At 49.0% G+C, this 19,026-nt stretch overlaps 1 protein-coding gene across 5 annotated transcripts in view; it reads right to left on the reverse strand.

The window, feature by feature from the left end:
- Nucleotides 1–19,026, reverse strand: part of GALNT18 (polypeptide N-acetylgalactosaminyltransferase 18) — a 346,555-nt gene that overhangs the window by 25,548 nt on the left and 301,981 nt on the right. The gene's annotated exons all lie outside the window — the stretch shown is intronic.

Below are 19,026 nucleotides of genomic sequence, written 5' to 3' on the forward strand. Positions count from 1 at the left end.
TTCCCTCAATGTGCAAAAGCATGGCCCTGCCACCTGAGCCTCTTTGCAAAGATGCACAGCTGTTTATGTCCTTGGGTTGAATGCACCATGCTCTCTCCTCAGGACGGTGTAGCTCTTAGGTACCTCGCAGGCCAGGACCCGGATCTCCTGAAGCTCCAGAGTGTGGGCTGCCCGACAAGAACAGCCAGGAAGCCAGTCACTGCCACCCCTTCCTTCATCCCTGTCATCGGGGCCTGCCTCTCGTCTCCAGGACGGGCTCCACAGACACAAGCGGCTGCCTAGGTAATAGCTGAAATCAGTTTTATCCACTTAGCTGTTCTGAAATGCTTCAGGGAGATGCTCTGAGAGACATGTGTTCACTTACTTTCTATCTAGTACAGCTGTCATCAGAGCTGTTTATTGCTCCAGAGTCTGGGAAAATCATAATAAGGACAGACAGTTATTTATTATTTAAAAACCAAACAACAGAGCGCATCTTGAGTGGGGTAACCACGAAGCTGGTCAGATCACAGGGAGATTCAGCAAAGAGGATTCTCTTAAGCTGTCACCTGGACACCTCAGAAGCCCAGCCAGCAGTGGACTGAATCAGTAAATGGCCTGAACACAAAAGTGGGAAACAGTTTTGTACAAGACACCCCACTTCTAGTGCCTGCAGGCCCAGCAGGCCCAGCTATGTTTTCTGAGCAACAGGGAAGCTGGAGGTTTAATAAGAAATGACTTAGAATTGTGGTTCACCATGGCGGGGGTGGGGGGTGGGGCTGGCTTTGCCAACCAGAGGATTTGGGGCAATGTCTGCAGACATTTCTGGTTGACATGACGGGGGTGGGAAAGGCTGCTATGGGCATCCAGTGGGTAGAGGCCAGGGATGCTGCTCCACATCCTACAAGGCACAGACAGCCTCCACAGCAAAGAATTATCCAGCCCCAGGTGTCAAGAGAGCTGCCACGCTTTACTCCAGTGAATCCTAATAACACTATGAGGCAGCTGTTACCATCATCCCCATCTGGTGGATGAGGAAACTGAGGCATGGAGATTTTACGAACTTGTCCAAAGTCACACAGTTGGAGAACAGTGGTTGAGATTTAAACTGAGGCAGTTTGACACAGAGCTGCACCTGTAACCTCTCACCTCACTCGCCTGCCACCCTCCGGTCACTCCAGCTCCAGCAGCCAGGCTGGAGGGGGACAGGCTGGCTTGGAAGCTTCCACTGTGATCCCTTCGAGCCAGGAGGGGGCCTGGACTAAGGCAGCAGCTGAGGGCTGGAAGATCCTTGACTAAAAGGCCTATAATACAAGATGCTACGAAGTGCTGAGACGGCGACAGCCCTCCTGTAACTCACGTTACAGAGTTGGAGGGCGAGCGGTCATCCTGTATGTGGATGTTTTACAAACCCCCCAGCCTCCCGGGGCAGAGAAATGACATCCCTGACCCCTCAGCTCCTCCTCAGCTGCAGATGAGTGCTTCAGCTCACAACTCAGCCCATACAGCTCAGCAGGGCTACAAACCCAATCTGATGCTTGAAAGAGAAAAATCACCAACAAGGGAAAAGGACAAACACATGGGTATCTCGGGTCTCACACAAGGGGCATTTTCCTCTCCCTCAGGCCGGGGTCAGGAGTAAGGACTAATAGCTGAGCTGGACAGCCAGCCAGGGAGCCTGGAGTGCCCCCTGGGTGCACACTCCTGCCTTAAGGGCCACGGAACGAAGGCCAGGCAAAGACCCCCAGGGCTGCAGGTTCGGCTTGCTCTGTTACCTCATTTCCCAGACAAGCGAGGGCCCCCACCCTCTAGGATGTGGGTGGGCGCCCTGCCAGGTGTGCTCAGCATCCCTTCTCTACCTGGCAGGCTTAGAAGCAGGACCTGCCTCTGTCAGAGACCGAGTACAGCCTTCTATAGGCTCCAGCCCTCACTGTATGAAATATTACCTCCCTGCCAGAAACGGCTGCTGGGGGGAGAAACACCTCAGGAAGAAAAGGGTGGGAAGAAAACCAACATAGTTTTGTACACCTGTAAGCCCAGGTACCTTCTACACCTGCGGTCACCTTCAGCTGTAAGGATGAGGAAACCGTGGCTAAGAAAGTTTTGAAGACCTTGCCAGGTGCATAGGCAGATGGCTGCTCTCTCCCCTCCCTGACTAGGGGGAGTTTCCAGGGAAGGCTGAGATCTTGACAGTTCAGGGCCTTCATCCCACTCCCCGGGTGGAGCAGCCCAGATAAGCCTCCCCTCAGCCTGGGCTGGAGCTGGGGCACTACCTCCCCGAGTCCCAACCCTCGGCTCAGGCACAGGAGTGAGGCTCCCCAAGGGCCTCATCCCTCGGAACCAGCAAGGGAACTGCCAGGTCATTTCCACCAGATTGTTCACCCTGAGTCTCACGGACTCCAAGAAGGGGTCTCGTGGGCTCCTGAGTCAGGTGTGGGAGGACAGCCTGGTGGGTGGGGTTCTAGGGCCCTTCTCCCAGGCCAACCTGGGCTTTCTTTCTTTTATTTGGCTTTCACATAACATTTGACTTCAACAAAACGTTACGAAGAATTCACAAAAAAGTTTGAAAATCACTGCTGTCAACCATGAGGCCTTCACTCGGGAGGAGGACACTAATGCCTAGTAAATCTTCATCAGCTCAAACGCCACCAACTGGAATTTGTGCACATTTGGTAAATAGCTTTAACTTCCTTTCTCCAACCGCCTCCAGGCCCCTAGTCCCTTGCATTCTTTTTTTTTTTTTTTTTTTTTTGCGGTACGCGGGCCTCTCACTGTTGTGGCCTCCCCCGTCGCGGAGCACAGGCTCCGGACGCGCAGGCTCAGCGGCCATGGCTCACGGGCCCAGCCGCTCCGCGGCATGTGGGATCCTCCCGGACCGGGGCACGAACCCGTATCCCCTGCATCGGCAGGCGGACTCTCAACCACTTGCGCCGCCAGGGAGGCCCCCTTGCATTCTTTAATATGGCCAGTTTACATATGTTCCAATCATTCAGTCTCCTCTTCTGTCCAGACTCGCCTACCTACTTCACCATACCTTAGCTGCTATGGAAATTCTGGAGCCCTCCCCAGGGAATCATAGGATGGGCAGGAGGAGAGGGCCTCCCAGCAAATCAGGAACGTGGAGCTAAATGGGGTTGGTTAGATTACTTAATAATACATTTTCAAGGTACAACAGAAGTACCGGCTCTCTTCCAAACAACGGCATGTGGATTTTGAGCGGCTTTATTTCTTGTATTAAGCGATGTTTCCTTGGCAACACTGCCGGCCTATTGAGTAAGCGCCCTTGAAAAATGAGGTATCTTGGAGACAGAGACACCCTCTCCTCAGGAGATGGGACGGCAGTGGTGGTATTTGACTAAAACCTTCCTTAGCCTGGTGAGTGGTGAGGGGGTGGGAGGGGGAGAGCCATAGGGGGACACTCTTTACAAGAGGTTCAGGAACAGGGAGAAAACAACGCTATTCTCAGGGCGCTTTCACGGGAAAAGTGACCCAGGGCGAAGGGGGGTCCTTGCAGTCATTTCTTTGGATACTTAGAGGGGATCTGTACCCTGGAGGATGGTTGTAGCCCAACCAAGAATTAAGAGCCCAGCTCTCTGTGGGTTTGGGGGTCACACCAGGGGAGTGACAGTCTAGGGGTTGAAAATTACACATAATAGGGTGATTACAAAGTATCAGAATGGGAGGGGGTTGGCAAAGATCATTGAAAGGAGAACCAACCTGTGGCCTGAAGGGTGGGCTTCCTGGAGGAGGGGGTGTGCACTGGGAGAGGAGCAAGACCTGTGAGCAAATGAAACGGGGGTGGATAGAGGCGTGAAAAGGACACAGCCCTAAATGTGATCAAACTCAGGCGGTGCTTGCCACCTTGGCTGCATATCAGAATCACCTGGGGAGCTTTAAAAACTATAAATCACAGTCTTAGGGGTAGGGCCTAGGCTTGGGGTTTTAGGCCAGGTGATTCCAGTGTGCAGCCACGGTGGAAGGGTAGGTGTATCGAGGGGACTCTGGCAGCCTAGGGAGGAAACGTAGGGACAGAACCTGGATTCCAAGCCTCCTTCTCGTTGTGGGGGGTAAGCGGGACCTATCTTCAGGGCATTGTTTGTAAAACTCTGAGGAGGGTGGCGAGAGGTTGGGATGCACCACTGTTTAGGACAACAGTTTCAAAGTGTGGTCCCAGCATCATCTGGGAACTTGTTAGCAAAGCACATTTTGGAGCCCAGTCTCAAACCTGCTGGAACAGAAACTCTGAGAGTAGGATTCAGGAATCTGTGTTTTCACAAGTCCTCCAATTAAGTCTGATATATGTGAACATTTGAGAATGCTGGTCTAGAAAAGGGGTGGTCTGGTGGGCTTCCAAGTCAAGTCTCCACCCTTACTGCCTAGCTGGGAGCCACTCAGTTTCCTGACCTGTAGAATGTAGTTGTGAGGGTTAAAATGCTCACCAAGGCTCTCGTCCGGCCACAGGCACTGCAGGGCAGGAACAGGCAGGCAGGGATGGAGGGCGAGAAGAGACCCAGTGTGTGTGTATGGGGTGCAGCTGGTCCAGCTTCCCTGCCTCAATGCCCCTCATCTCTGGTCTCCTCTCCCGGATTCTGCCTGGCCAGTAGGCCTGTGGGTAAGGATTCACGGAAACAGCGGGCAGGGTGTGGGCATGGCGGGGCCGGGGAGAGAAGGAGCAGGGCCTTGCTTTCTTAAATTTCAGTTTTGCGTGGTGACTGTGACATCCGCAATGTGTGCTAGAAATGGTCTTTGTCCTCTCTACCAAGTACGAGCTTCTGGCCGCGCTGCAGACAGGGCGGGCTGATTTAAGGGTTTGGTTACTGGTCATTAACCCCTCGACACAGAGGTTACCGTGCTGAGGGCTGCAGGGCACTGATGCTAAATCAGGAACGAAGGCGAGTCATTTCCAAAATGATCTTACATTCACTAACCATAGGACCAGGTACCTATAGGCAATGGAAACATTTGTAAACATTCATAACTGTGGAGAGCAAGGTCCCTAGCTCAGAAACCCCCTCCCCTTGTGAGCCCATTTCCCTGGGGAGGGGCAACAGGTGAGGCTAAGCACACAAAACCCCCAGGTTTGTAACTGGCACTCAGCCCCTAGACAGCAGTCCACTCAGTTTAATTCAGCAAACACTCCTTGGTGCCGTCTAGGGTGTGGGCCTGAGCGGGCACTGGGGAGCAGAGAGGGGCCAGGCAGGGCCTCCCCTGGGAGCTCTCAGCCTGGAGGGGAGACAGCCATGCTGAACAGGGCAGAGAGAATAGCCTCCTGGCCAGGCTTAGCACAGACCGGGAGCAGGCAAAGTGCTGGGGGCCAGAGCTGGAGTGATGAACGCTACCCGGAGCTGGTCTGTGGGTGATGAGTTTTGAGAACAGCTTAGGAAGAGAGCAGTTTGTCCAGATAACTGACCAGGACAAGGGACCTCTGGCAGAGGGAACAGGATAAGCAAAGTCACAGAGGCTCGGCACTGCATTGCTATTTGGGAAAAGAGAGTGCCGAAGCGGGGTGGTGAGGTGAGGCTGGGGAAGCAGCTTGGGGGCTGCAGAGTTTGGACAGCACCCTGCAGGCTGTGGGGAGCTGTGAGTTCAGATTAATGGGCCCTCCACTTGCTAGCACATCTGAGGGATTCTCAGAGTCTTCTGAGACATTCAACATTTAAGGGGCTTGGAAGTGAGCTGGGATTAGAGGTGACTCAGGCCGCTCGGCAGGCCTGCCTGGAGGAGTTCAGTTGTGAGCCTGCAGGGCAGCTGGACTCAGGTGTGGTCTCTGAACATAAGACCGAATAGAAAAGGCTAAGCTAGGTCCTCCCACTGTGCACCTGAACCAGGCAGTGGAAGAAGCAGCGTAGGCACTGTTGCCAGGCTCAGAAAGTCTGCCTTCGATTCCCAGCTGTCTGTGTGTTTTCCCGTTTCATTCCAGACTTTGTGCCTGCAGCACGCAGGTGTCACCTCTGTACCACTACCTACGGGGCTGTGTGCAGCCCAGCCAGCCCCATCGGCAATCCTAATCCCCCACCTTGCGCTCACTGCTCTTCCTGTGTTTGCTGGTATCTCCTGGGCCCAGTGTGTCCTTGTGAGCCCCTCGGCTTCAGGAGAGAGCCAGGTGACAGGGGTCACCCTGGGCTTCTGCATGGAAACCAGTGAGAAACCAGAGATGAACTAGAAAAGACGGCTGCAGGATTCTTGATGCTGAGAGTTTTATTTGCTTTCTTATAACAGCACCTTGCCTCACCCTGGTCAGGGGGGTAGGCCTGATCCCCAGGCTGGCCAATCAGAGTAACCCATTGCCTTGGCCCAGGGTTGGTTTCAGGACAGGCATATGACCCAGTCTGGGCCAATAAAAGTTCCCCCTGGATTTCCTGTTTGTAGGGTCAAGCTGGACGGCTCTAAGTCCAGAGTTACCTGCTGCCTTTTTTCCTGAGGTAAATCACAGAAGCCCCTTCCCCTGTTAGTATAGGAGAGACAAAGTTTACACATAAAAGGAACCAGAGTCAAATGGTGGTGAGAGAGAGAGAAACGAAAGCGTCATTGAAGCCCCTGGATCCAGCCCTGCCTGAAGCCAGAACAGACATGAATTTGTCAGTTACATGAGATGATAAAATTTCTTTTGCATTTAAGTTGGATTGAGTTGCGTTTCTGTCACCTGCAACCAAGAGTCTTGGCTAATACAAAAGATACAGGAGACCTTTCCAGGTTACCAAAGGGGATGAGGCAAAAGGATCAGGGAGTCATATAGCCCAGTGGTCCTGAGGCACAGGGTGAATGTAGATATCATGTGTGTATAAGGTTTATTCTTTCTTTTTTTTTTTTTTTTTTTTTTAATTTTTGCGGTATGCGGGCCTCTCACTGTTGTGGCCTCTCCCATTGCGGAGCACAGGCTCCGGATGCGCAGGCCCAGCGGCCATGGCTCACGGGCCCAGCCGCTCCGCGGCATATGGGATCCTCCCAGACCGGGGCACGAACCCGTATCCCCTGCATCGGCAGGCGGACTCTCAACCACTGCGCCACCAGGGAGGCCCTATTCTTTCTTATTAAAAGCAAGCCATTTGTTTTAATAATAAAGTACTGAAGTTTGTGAATGTCTGACTTTTTTTTTTTTTTTACAAAATAAGGAAATATCTCACTCATTTGCATGCTGGTATGCTTTCTTCAGGGGGTGAGAAGCTAGTGAGCCTGGAGGTTCACACGCCCTAGTAAGTCCCTGGGAGGGGGCTGAGTATCTGAACATTATTAATCATGTGGGTATAAGTGGAGAAGCTGAGAGCTGCAGAGGGAGCTCAAGTTATGGGGAAGTAAGATCAGCATTGGTCCAGGATAAGACAATGAACAGGTGCCCTGGACTGGGGTTGCTGGCTGAGCCCCTCCTTTTCTGCAGCCTCTGGTGTCTGTCTTGAGGGAGCAGTGCTTGCCAACCACCCCGGCCTGGACCTTAGCCTCGCGTCCAGGTTCTGCTGCTGCCATTCCTCCCTCATTCCCCCTGCTCTCAACCTGCACCCCACACCTGACACAGATGCCTGCCTGGGGAGCTCTCTCCAGCAGAGCCCTCTGACACGGATGGAGGCTGCAGACGAAGGCCACTTCAGGCAGAAACAGGCTGCCGAGGGCCGGAGCACAGAGGAGGCCCCATCAATAGCGATGGCCAGTGTGGTGGGTCAGGCCCCGGAGGCTGCACACCTGGGCTTGTCACGGAGGGGAAGGATGCGCATGGGACGTGTGCTGCTGTCAGAACAAGGCGGGAGGGGGCAAAGCCAGGGGCTGGGGCTGGCAGCTGTGAAGAGGCGGGACTGAGCCTGCAGTGCCTAACAGTGACCCATCTCCTCTGAGAATAGGGCTGGGCACCCACTAGTCTGTATTCTGTGACTCTACCACCTGCCCATTGGCGAGAATAGGGTTGTTAAGGGGCCGAGAAGGCTCCCTCCTCCCAGGAATTTAAAACATGAAACGGAGAGACACAGAGATGAGGCAATACTATAGCTAAGACACATTTAGGGCAACTCTCTAGAGAAGATCAGTGAACTTGTACTGCTGAGAGCCACCCTGTTCCTACCTTGCCCCAGGCAACCCTCCCTTCGAGTCTATAAATGAATCACCCCAGGGTTGCTCTAATAGCACCAACCCTTTGTTTTTAGCTTCAACTACCTGTATTTATTTTAGCTGTTGTTGTTGACGGTTGTTACTCCTTCCCATCAAGTCCAGTTGTCCAAGTACAAGTACAGTTCTCTTGTTCATCGGTACATTCTCCATCTTCAAGAAAGCTCACACACCTGCTATGTGCCTGCTGGTCCCACGTATGTCCCTATTTTGGAAGGTGCTGCTCAAAACTCTTTATAGCTGTGTCTGCTCATTTACCACCACCTCCATCTACTCACTGACAAACGGCTAAGATGGAGCGCATCATGTGCACCTAGGAAAATGTGCCCTGACATTCCTCTTTTCAAAATACAACGTCTGCCAACTCTGCATCTGCCTGTGACAGTCAATGCACACTCCTTAACGCCTCTAACAGATTGATTCACTGCCCCGTCTGGTGAGGCCGCTCCTGTGCTTCCCTCCAGACTGAGCTCTGACACATCCCTGCATCATTAGTGTCAGACCTGGCCATGTGTTTTTTTGTTTGTTTGTTTTGTTTTTTTGCGGTATGCGGGCCTCTCACTGCTGTGGCCTCTCCCGTTGTGGAGCACAGGCTCCGGACGCGCAGGCTCAGTGGCCATGGCTCACGGGCCCAGCCGCTCCGTGGCATGTGGGATCTTCCCAGACCGGGGCATGAACCCGTGTCCCCTACATCGGCAGGCAGACTCTCAACCACTGCGCCACCAGGGAAGCCCGGTACACCTTCTTCGAGTGCCTGCTCAGCCTCTGAACCACTTCCCCTGAGCAGGGTTCCTGAATCTCCTCTACTCTCTACTGCATCCAGATCCCCCTGCTTTACTTGCAAGACAGCTGCAGACGTGTTCCTCCTGAACCTCCCTCCATCCTGCCCTTGAGCCTCAGAGGCAGAAGTTCCTCTCCAACCCCAGGGCCCACGCCAATGGCCTTGGACCCCATCCTCTCCCATCTTGCCCTGTCCCCACCCTGAGAATGTTGCTTCATTCCCTCCCCATCTATCAGAGCTTGTTCTCTATAGACTTCTTTCCATCAATCTCAAAACATGCTCCCTTATTGCTTTCCTTAAGAAGCAAACCTTAATACACACCTATCTTATCTCAACTCCACCCACTTCTAACAGGCAGCCCCTTTCTCTCCCTCCCTTCAGAGCAAACTCTGGGAAGAGAAGTCTACACTCCCCTCCTCCTCCTCTGCTTCTCCAGATGGAGGCTCTCTGGCTACCAGGTCCTCCTAGACCTTCCACGACTGCCACCCACATCATGGGTGATAAAACGCTCCCATGGCATCAACTGTCCTCATTTTCCAGGGACAGGTGCCAGGGCGAACCTTGACACCCTAGAAACCCCCAGGGGGATTGAGAAGGTAAATACTGATCAGTCCATATCATGGTCATCACTTAAAAGGCTTAAATTTTCCATGAATTTAGTCATTCCTGTATCCAACACGTATTTGTTAAGTACCTATAATGCCCCAGGCAAACATTACTGAGTGACTTCTGAGTAGCCCAGGATGTTCTGAGGAGCTAAAGATACTGCAGAGACATAAATGTGTTCTGTAGCCCAGTTCTACAAGAATTAAGACCTTTTTCCTGCAGAAAAAAAAGTTATGAAATTTTCCTTTTACGTGTGTCCTTCACCCAAGTCAACCTCCACTCCCACACATGTTCCTGCATTTTGTAGTGTATTTTTGAGCAAGAAAAAAAAAAGCTGTTTTGGTGATTGATTTAGAGAGCCTAGCTCTGCTGAAATTCCCAGTATATTAACACAGTGCTAACCTCAGTGGTTCCGCTAAAACTCGATGCTGGCAGGACTAACGTGCAGCAATGAATAGATTTCAGGAAAAGCAGCTGGGACAAAGGCAGTGTAGTGACAATGGAGTTAGTCGGGAAAATCAAATATAAGAATCCATTTCGGCCCATGATATATTCTGAACACATCTACTTAGGCACTTTCTTGAAATAGACAAGCATACCCTTAAGCTTCCCTGATATAAACACAGTTCAGACATCCCCACTCAGTGCCACCAGCCATTCCCAAATCCCCAAGCCTATTTCTTCCTCTTTTTTTTTTAGATATTTTCTTTCTTTTTTTAAAAAAAATAAATTTATGGGCTTCCCTGGTGGCGCAGTGGTTGAGAGTCCGCCTGCTGATGCAGGGGACGCGGGTTCGTTCCCCGGTCCGGGAAGATCCCACGTGCCGTGGAGCGGCTGGGCCCGTGAGCCATGGCCGCTGAGCCTGCGTGTCCGGAGCCTGTGCTCCGCAACGGGAGAGGCCACAACAGTGAGAGGCCCGTGTACCGAAAAAAAAAGCTACAGGGATATATTTTACAACATGGGGAATATAACCAATATTTTATAATAACTATAAATAAAGTATAACCTTTAAAAATTGTGAATTGCTATATTGTACACCCGTAACATATAATATTGTACAGCAACTACACTTCAATTTAAAATAAAGAATTGTGAAGGATCTGAGACTTCACCCTACTAACAAGCTAACCTAACAGATGCTGGTAGAAAACACAAGATTCTTGGGTCAGAGACAAGGGACTATTTTGCTCTGTATCTTACCATAGTCAATCTCTACTTTAGTGGAAGAGTTAACAATTTATAGAATTACAAAAAAATATGATCAAATTAGCATTCGGAAGCTCTAATAAATATAAAATAAAATATTAAATGCAGAGGATGTACTAAGAAAATGAAGAGATCCAAATAACCCTATTTGGATTAGTTCCCGAATAATGCAGAGCTGGAGGTGGCCAGCCAGAGCTTCAGGACAGGGTAAGGCTCCCCCAGGACGGTAATCCAGTCGGGGCCCTGCACTAACAGTCCTCAGCTGATGCCTGGGCAATAAAACCACACATGAGAAGCCAAGAAACAAACTCAGGGAAGTTTTTCAAAACCTCACAACCACTTGGTGCCTGGCATTCTCATTTATTTATAGGTAAAAATCGCAGAGAAGTGAAGAAGTCTGCCAAAGGTCGCAGAGAAGTGGCTGGCGATTTAAATTCTCGTCCCACAAAGTAAAACTTTTTCAACTGTCTCTCAGATGTTACTTGAAAGTTCTGGGGGTGCAAGCACAGTCCATGAAGGGCCTCTAATGCCGCATGCATTGGCCTTGGGAGCATTGCCGACCAGGCCAGGGGTGATGGCTTTATCATGACCCCACGTGGGAATGGCAGTTTCTAGACAGTGATTAGCAGATAGAGAAATAAGCTAGTTTTCCCACTCATTTCTCTCTCTCTCTCTCTCTCTCTGCATGTGTGTGTATATGCATGGAGAGCCAAGTGAGAAAAAAATGAAGAAATTCTAGAAATTCCAAAAAGCAAAGGCAACAAATTCCATCTACAATTCCACACTTCTCTTAAACACATTACCTGATCTAACAGGGAATTCATCTCCGGGGTAAATAGAAGACTTCTTTCAACTCAATTCTAATGTTTATACCTTGAGTCAAAAAGCACTTCCTGAAGCATAAACGTGGCAGCTTCAGTATTTCAAAAACTTTAGAAAGAATTTAAGTTCCTTTCATCTTCCTTCTTCCTACAGCCAAAAATTTACCTTCCTGTGGAAAAAGCACTTTTTTCCCCCTGTGTCTTTTACAGTCTAGAAGATTCAGGCAGAAAGAATGGGAGAGGTCTCCAGACCTTTTCTTGTCCCATTTCTCCTCTGAGGGCCTAATGAGAAAGTGGCTTGGGGCCGTAGGTTGCACCGTATAAACGGTAATTTCTAAGTGTCCGACTCCTTCTCTAGATTGGGGCTCTTCCAGGTCAGGGACCTGGGTAAAGCTGTCTCTGCCTCTCACAGTTCTTGGCCTAACATAATACTCAATGCATGCTTGTTGAATGAGCAAATGAAGGAATAAGTGAGTGAATGAGTGATGATTGAATAAACAGAGCCTGTGAGGAGACCCCATTGGTGCATTTTTCCCAGCAGAAGAAATTTCCCAGGCTGTTACACTAATTAGGGCTAATATTCTCAGTTATTTTGAGGATTGCTTGAAATTTGCTGCTAATTTAAATAAGATGGTTACATTTACTCATTAACCAAATAGCATGCTTTGCAGCAACTTCACCTCACTAATTTGATTAGTTACACTAGGCTTTCTCCTACCCAAGGCCTTCTCTGAGACCCGGGAATATCACAATGCTATCAGAGTGAACTTTTTAAACAACATTTAAGCAGAATCTCTCAAAGGGTTGAAACACAGATGTGAACCCCACCCCTCTTCCTTGTCCAAGCTGCCTTTGGGTCTCTGATGTCTTTGGGCCCCACTATAAGTTGCTCTACAATGCCACTCTATCACTAGACCAAATTTGCTCTTCAAGGGAAATGAAACTTTCCAAAATATGAGGACTTCCTGAAAGACAACCTAGCATGTGTTTGATGAATGAATGAATGACACTGAAGGAGAAAATGGAACACAAAATACAGGCATCCTTCCTAGACCTGTCTTGGCCAGTAGATTGTGCTGTGACCCCAGGCAAGTAGTTCATATCCCCAGTTGCCATTTTCTTGTTTTCTTATTTGTCAAAGGAGGAAGTGATTTAGAAAATACCTAAGTTTGTGTGGCAGAGACAAGGCTTCCTGGGCACCCAGAAAACCCTAATTTCCAGTGAGGTAGGGCCGTGTGATAGCTCTGGTGAATCGAATGTGACAGGAAGTGATGTGAGACACTTTTCGTCTGAGGCACAGAAGTCAGGTTTCTAGTCACACTCTTCCTCTTTGGGGGTGTTGGGGGTTGAACTGTGTACCTCAAAAATTCGTATGTTGAAGTCCTAACATCTAGTACCTCAGAAAGTGACCTTATTTGGAAATAAGTGTAATAAATAATTACACTGCAGATGTAATTATTTAAGTTAGGAGGAGGTCATTCTGGAGTGGTGGCCCCTAATCCAATATGACTGGCATCCTCATAAAAAGGGGGAATTTGGACACAGACAAGCACACAGGGAGAACACCGTGTGATGATGGAGTTATGCTGCCCCAAGCCAAGGAACTACCAGAAGCTAAGGAGAGAGGCCTGGGACTGATCCTTTCCTAGCACCTTCGGAGAGAGCATGGCCCTGCCAGCATCTTGGTCTTGGACTTCTAGCCTTCAGAACTGTGAGATGATAAATTTCTGTTCTCTAAGCTACCCAGTCTGCACTCCTTTGTTACGGCTGCTTTAGGAAATAATTGGGGGGAAAGACCATGTGCTTCGACTGTGAATCCACAAGGGTACCCAAGTCACTAAGGGCCTGGAGAGGCACCCCACCTTTAGCCAACTTTGTGAAAAGACAAAGAGAACTACCTAAAACCTGGAAATAAGGCAAAAAAAGACGGGAGGTTACCTATCCTTTCAATATCATAACTGGAACATCATCTAACAAGCCCACCCAAGAGTATGTAATTTTCCAAGAGAATATACCTGTGTTTGACTTTGTTATTTACCTTTTGATTAGTACCCAGACACTATGAAGTTAAACGTTAACTTCTAGAATCCTGTCTGGGTAGAAAAGATCACATTAAAGGCTATGATTTTATTTCCCTGTAGAACATTAATTACTTATGTATCTAATCTAGAATCTTATTCTAACACTCTTTTTTAGAAAATGCTTACAGATACTGAGTTCCTCAAATACTTTCAGTACCTGCTTACTGTTTCCCTTATTAATGAGTTAAATACGTTTTTATCATTTTAATTTGTTTAATGTAAAATGTTTTACTTTTTTGAATTGACAAAATTAACTTGTTTGGTTAATGCCAGTGAGGTTTGGGGATTGATTATTACCTGGCTGATACAAGTTCTCTCTGGTTTTAAAACCCCAAATGAAAAAACCTTAGAAATTTGGAAGAAGGAAACAACGAAGGGAAGTTCATCCTCAAAGTCGGCAGGATGAACTTGGCCAGGTCGCAGTCCTGCCTTCTTATCCTCTTCCTCCTTCACCATTCTTGCCTGGCTGAAATCCAAGGCATGCAGCTCAACTGTGGCCATATGCATAATTCCCAAGAAAGAAAAAAGTTCAAGCCCTAGCTGGGTTGAAGACTGAGGATGAAATAATATAGAAAAGTCTGTCTCCAGCACTAGAATGGCAACTTCGTGGGGGCAGTGACTTCCACATGGCTCATCACTGTCTCACAAGGCCAAGAGCAGTATCTGGCAAATTATGGACTCTCATTCATTAAAGAAAAATTTTAAAAGGTAATGAATTAAAAAGTCATAGAACTTCAGGGTGGGAGTGCCCTTAGGGATTTCTCAGCTTAAGCATCCACATGACATAGGAACACTTCACAATGCCCCTGGAGCCCGCCAAACATGGCTTGGACACCTCTGATGATGGAGAGGTCACCACTGCCTGAGCCAATGACTGGGAAAAGTTTCCTTTACACTCAGTCAAAAAATCTGTGTCCTTATAATTTTGGAAGTTTCATGTCTCTCTTAAATCTGCTCCTCTCTAGGCTAAACAATTCCCATTCGTAAGGACATGGTGTTGAATCTCTTTACCAATCTGGTAATAATTATCCAATATTTAGTAAGCAATGACTGTGTACCAGGTTTGTTGTCTAAGTGTTTTACGTGCATCAATTTATTTAATTCTTATAACAACCCTAAAATGTAGATACTACTATAATCTCTACTTTATAGGTTATGAAATTGACACAAAGAAGTTACGACACCTATCCAGGGAACCGGGTGAGTAAGTGGTAGGGCTGGGATTTGAACCCAGGTCGTCTGGTTCTTGACCACTCTATACCTCATCATTTGCCTTTCAACATTTTTGCGCTTCCTATCAAGTGTGATGCTCGGGGAGGAACATGTGAGGTTTCATAACAGGGCCCAGAAAGACTGTCACCTCGGGCAGGTCTCTGTTCCCCAGACAACAATGTGAGGTGTCACATCCCTCCTCTGGAGTTGCACAGTGCACAACCTGCATAACTGGATGTGGCAGTCCCATCTGTGAACTTCCCTGGGTTCTCCTTGACCTCTGTGGCCACGGTACCAAGAGATTTGCTGAGAGTTGTTAGTAGGAGGGGAAAATGTTCCTGGAAATGCATATTGAGCACTTAATTTGGACCAAGTCTGGGAGATTCAGAGTATCCCTGAGGCCTGTATCTGTCCACAGTCCCCTTCTGAGATGTACCCTGACCTTGTACTAAGGTGATATCCCTGAGCTCCTCCTTTTCTCATCTCTTCCATGAGCCAATGAGATTCTTAAGGGCTAGTGGATGCCTTTGGGAAGCCTTGAGAGCCAGAGGCCCTGCCTCCTCACCCATCGCTTACCCCTGTACCCATGTCCACCCCTGGTGGATGGATGAACGCCCGCCAAGGATACACGGCCTATCTCCAGGATGACCCAGTTCTCCTCAGCTCTCCCAACTCACTGGGAAGGCCATACTCAACAAACTCCTGCCATGGCAGAGTACCTACACCTCTCTGTTCTGGGAAATGTGTGTGATTTGAGGCTGGTCTCAAGCCTCCTTACCTCTGGGCTGTGCACCTCAGCTGCAGGCCTAGTAGGAGAGGGCAACTGAGCCCAGTTGGGGTTGTTCCATATACAGCCCACTTATACGAGGGTTCTGTGGGGAACGGGGAGGGGGACCCAAGTCTGCTTGCTGCAGCTCCACATCGAGAAGCTGATTTACAAAGCATCAAGGGAAGGCAGCTCCCAGAATTCCTGGCAAGCACAGCACAAACGCACAGCTTCCCAGGCCAACTGAATTTCAGAACAAAAGAATTCGAGGTAAGCAGATTGTCAGAGCTGGCCGAGCTGGGCCTGGAGATGGCCAGTCCAACTTCCTTGCTTGCAGATAAGAATACAGACCCAGACAAACCTAATCAATGGCGCTAGAGATCAGAATTGTCATTACCTTTGTGTAGAGGTATTGACCAAGAGGCGCAATGAGGAAGCCCACTGGGATGATGAGTTTGATCTGGGTGGTGCCTGTACAGTGTCTACAAATGTGGAAACTCATTGAACTGCACACCTAAGATGTGTGTACTTTAGTGTGAAAGTACACCTCAATGAAAGAATAAAACAAAATAAAGGTCCAGAGAGGGTTAAGGTGACATTGCAAATGTGTGGCAAGACCAGGCCTAGGACTCAGGCTTCCTGATGCCTCATTCACTGCCCTCACCCCTACACCACTGCATTCTTGCTGCTATAGCAAAATGCTCTCATAGTCTACGGGTCGGCTTTGACCAGAGCAGGAACCCACAGCACATGGCACATGAGGTCAAGGAAAGTCAGTCCAATGTGGGTTGGAGTTAGAAACTTGAGGGTATTTATACTGAGCAAGGCTCAATGAGCAGTAATTAATAATATTATCATTATAGCAATACTAATAGCTAACATTTATTGAGCATTATTTAAATGTATTACATCCTTTCAACAACCGTTACGGTATATACCGTTATTAATCCACAATTTACAGATTAAAAAAATAGGCCCTGGGCTTCCCTGGTGGCGCAGTGGTTGAGAGTGTGCCTGCCAATGCAGGGGACACGGGTTCGCGTCCCGGTCCGGGAGGATCCCACATGCCGCGGAGCGGCTGGGCCCGTGAGCCATGGCCGCTGAGCCTGAGCGTCCAGAGCCTGTGCTCCGCAACGGGAGAGGCCACAACAATGAGAGGCCTGCATACGGCAAAAAAAAAAAAAAAAAAAAAAAAGGGGCCCAAATTGAAAAACCTGCCCGAAGGTTCACAACTAGAAAGTTTCAAAGCTGACATCTGGACTCAGGCAAGCTGGCTCCAGAATCCAGGCTCCTAACAACACAGACTGCCCCGTACTGAATCATCTGCAGCTGGCAGACTGGCAGCCTCTGCTTGAACAGACAGCCATCATCCCGAGGAGGAAACACCTGATACTTGGTCAGTGATCTAGATAAGCACCAACCCTGCACATTTCCACATAGATTTGTTAAAAGAAAGTTTACCTGTTGTGTTCTTGATCGTAAGCATTACAAAGCAGAGAGGGAATTTACACAAAGACCGAACTACCTATGACCTGGCCATCTTGACCCACACTCAAGAACAACTGAAGACTCAGGTGCCTGGCTGCATTTATAATCAGAGAAATGCAAATTAAAACTACAATGTGATAGCACTATACAACCACCATAATGTCTAGAAGTTTAAAAAGACAGATAGTACCAAATACTAGCAAGACTGGGGGATAACTAGAACTCTAATATATGGCTGGTGGGAGTAAAAATACAACTACTTTGGAAAACTGACAGTATTTTAGATGGCTTTGGCCGCCATAACAAAATGCCGCAGGCTGGGTGGCTTAAACAAGGGAAGCTTAGTTTCACACAGTTTTGGAGTCTGGAAGTGCAAGATCAAGGTGCTGGCATTTCGTTTCCTGTGAGGGAGTTCTCTTCCTGGCTTGCAAACGACTCCCTCCTTGGTGTGTCCTCACATGGCAGAGAGAGAGAGACAGGGAATGATGAGCTCTCTGGTGGCTCTCCTTAGAAGGACACCAATCCTCCCAAATCAGGGCTCCACTTTATGACCTTATTTAACCTAATTACTTCCTTACACCGAATATAGTCAGGATTAGCACTGCAACACGTGAATTTTGGGGTGACACAATTTCAGTCAATGGCATTCTGCTCTTGGCCCCCCGAATTCCTCTCCTTCTCTCATTCAACATACATTCATTTCATCCCACCAGCCCCGAAAGTCTTAACTCATTCCAGCATCAACTCGTCTAAAGTCCAAATACCATCTAAATATCATCTACATCAGACATGTGTGAGGCACAAGGTAGGATTCATCCTGAGGCAAAATTTCTCTCCAGCTAAGACACTGTGAAATCAGACAAGTTATGTGCTTTCAAAATGTGATGGTGGGACAGGCATAGGATAGATGATCGCGTTCCAAAAGGGAGAACTTGGAAGGAAGAAAGGGTTGATGGGCCCCAAGCAAGCCCAAACCACAGCAAGGCAAATTCCACTTGATCTTAAGGCTCAAGAATAATCTTTTTTTTTTTTTTCCCCTTTTTTGTGGCACGCGTGCCTCTCACCGTTATGGCCTCTCCCTGTTATGGCCTCTCCCTGTTGTGGCCTCTCCCGTTGCGGAGCGCAGGCTCCAGACGCGCAGGCCCAGCGGCCACGGCCCACGGGACCGGCCTCTCCACGGCATGTGGGATCCTCCCGGACCGGGGCACGAACCCGTGTCCCCCGCATCGGCAGGCGGACTCCCAACCACTGCGCCACCAGGGAAGCCCCAAGAATACTCGTCTTTTGTCTCGATACGCTGCCCTCCGGGCCCACTGGGGTGGCAGTACCGCCCTCACGTCTCTGCAGGCCTGCCTGCCCTTCAGCTCTCTGCAGTGGTCTCACCAAGGTGCTCGCTGCTTTGGCCCCACCCCTCTGGTACTGGGCAGGGTCATCCTTGCCCACTGAAACCAGCACAGCAGGCCCATCCTTTGAGGGAACAGCCTTACCCCTGGGCCTGTGGTGGGAGTGGCAGCCCTGATGATCCCTACATCACCTTCAGTACTATTCTTCCCTTTTCTTGAGGAATAGCGCCTGTTCACAATTGAATAGCTATACGGTCCCATCTTATAGAATCCAAGAAGTCCAATAGCGTTCCTTCTCTCTGCCCCACTTTTTCTTTAGTTCAAACTGGGAGTGTCTCTGGTGGTATAAGCCCATCTCTACTGATGCCTTCTGCTGTGAGATGACTAATTAAGTCCATGAATCCCACCCATGATCTCTTAATCAAATGGTTGTTCAGTCACACTCTTGGTATTCTCTCCAGAAGAAGCTTTCTCATTTTTTTTTCAAAATGAACAGGCTAAGAATTTCCCAAATCTTCAAGTTAAGGTTAAATGAGGTCGTAAGGGTACAGCTCTGATCCAGTTGGGTTAGTGTCCTTTTAAGAAGAGACACCAGGGCTTCCCTGGTGGCACAGTGGTTGAGAGTCCGCCTGACGATGCAGGGGACATGGGT

The sequence above is a fragment of the Mesoplodon densirostris genome, chromosome 7 (genome assembly GCF_025265405.1).
Source record: "Mesoplodon densirostris isolate mMesDen1 chromosome 7, mMesDen1 primary haplotype, whole genome shotgun sequence".
Lineage (NCBI taxonomy): Eukaryota > Metazoa > Chordata > Mammalia > Artiodactyla > Ziphiidae > Mesoplodon > Mesoplodon densirostris.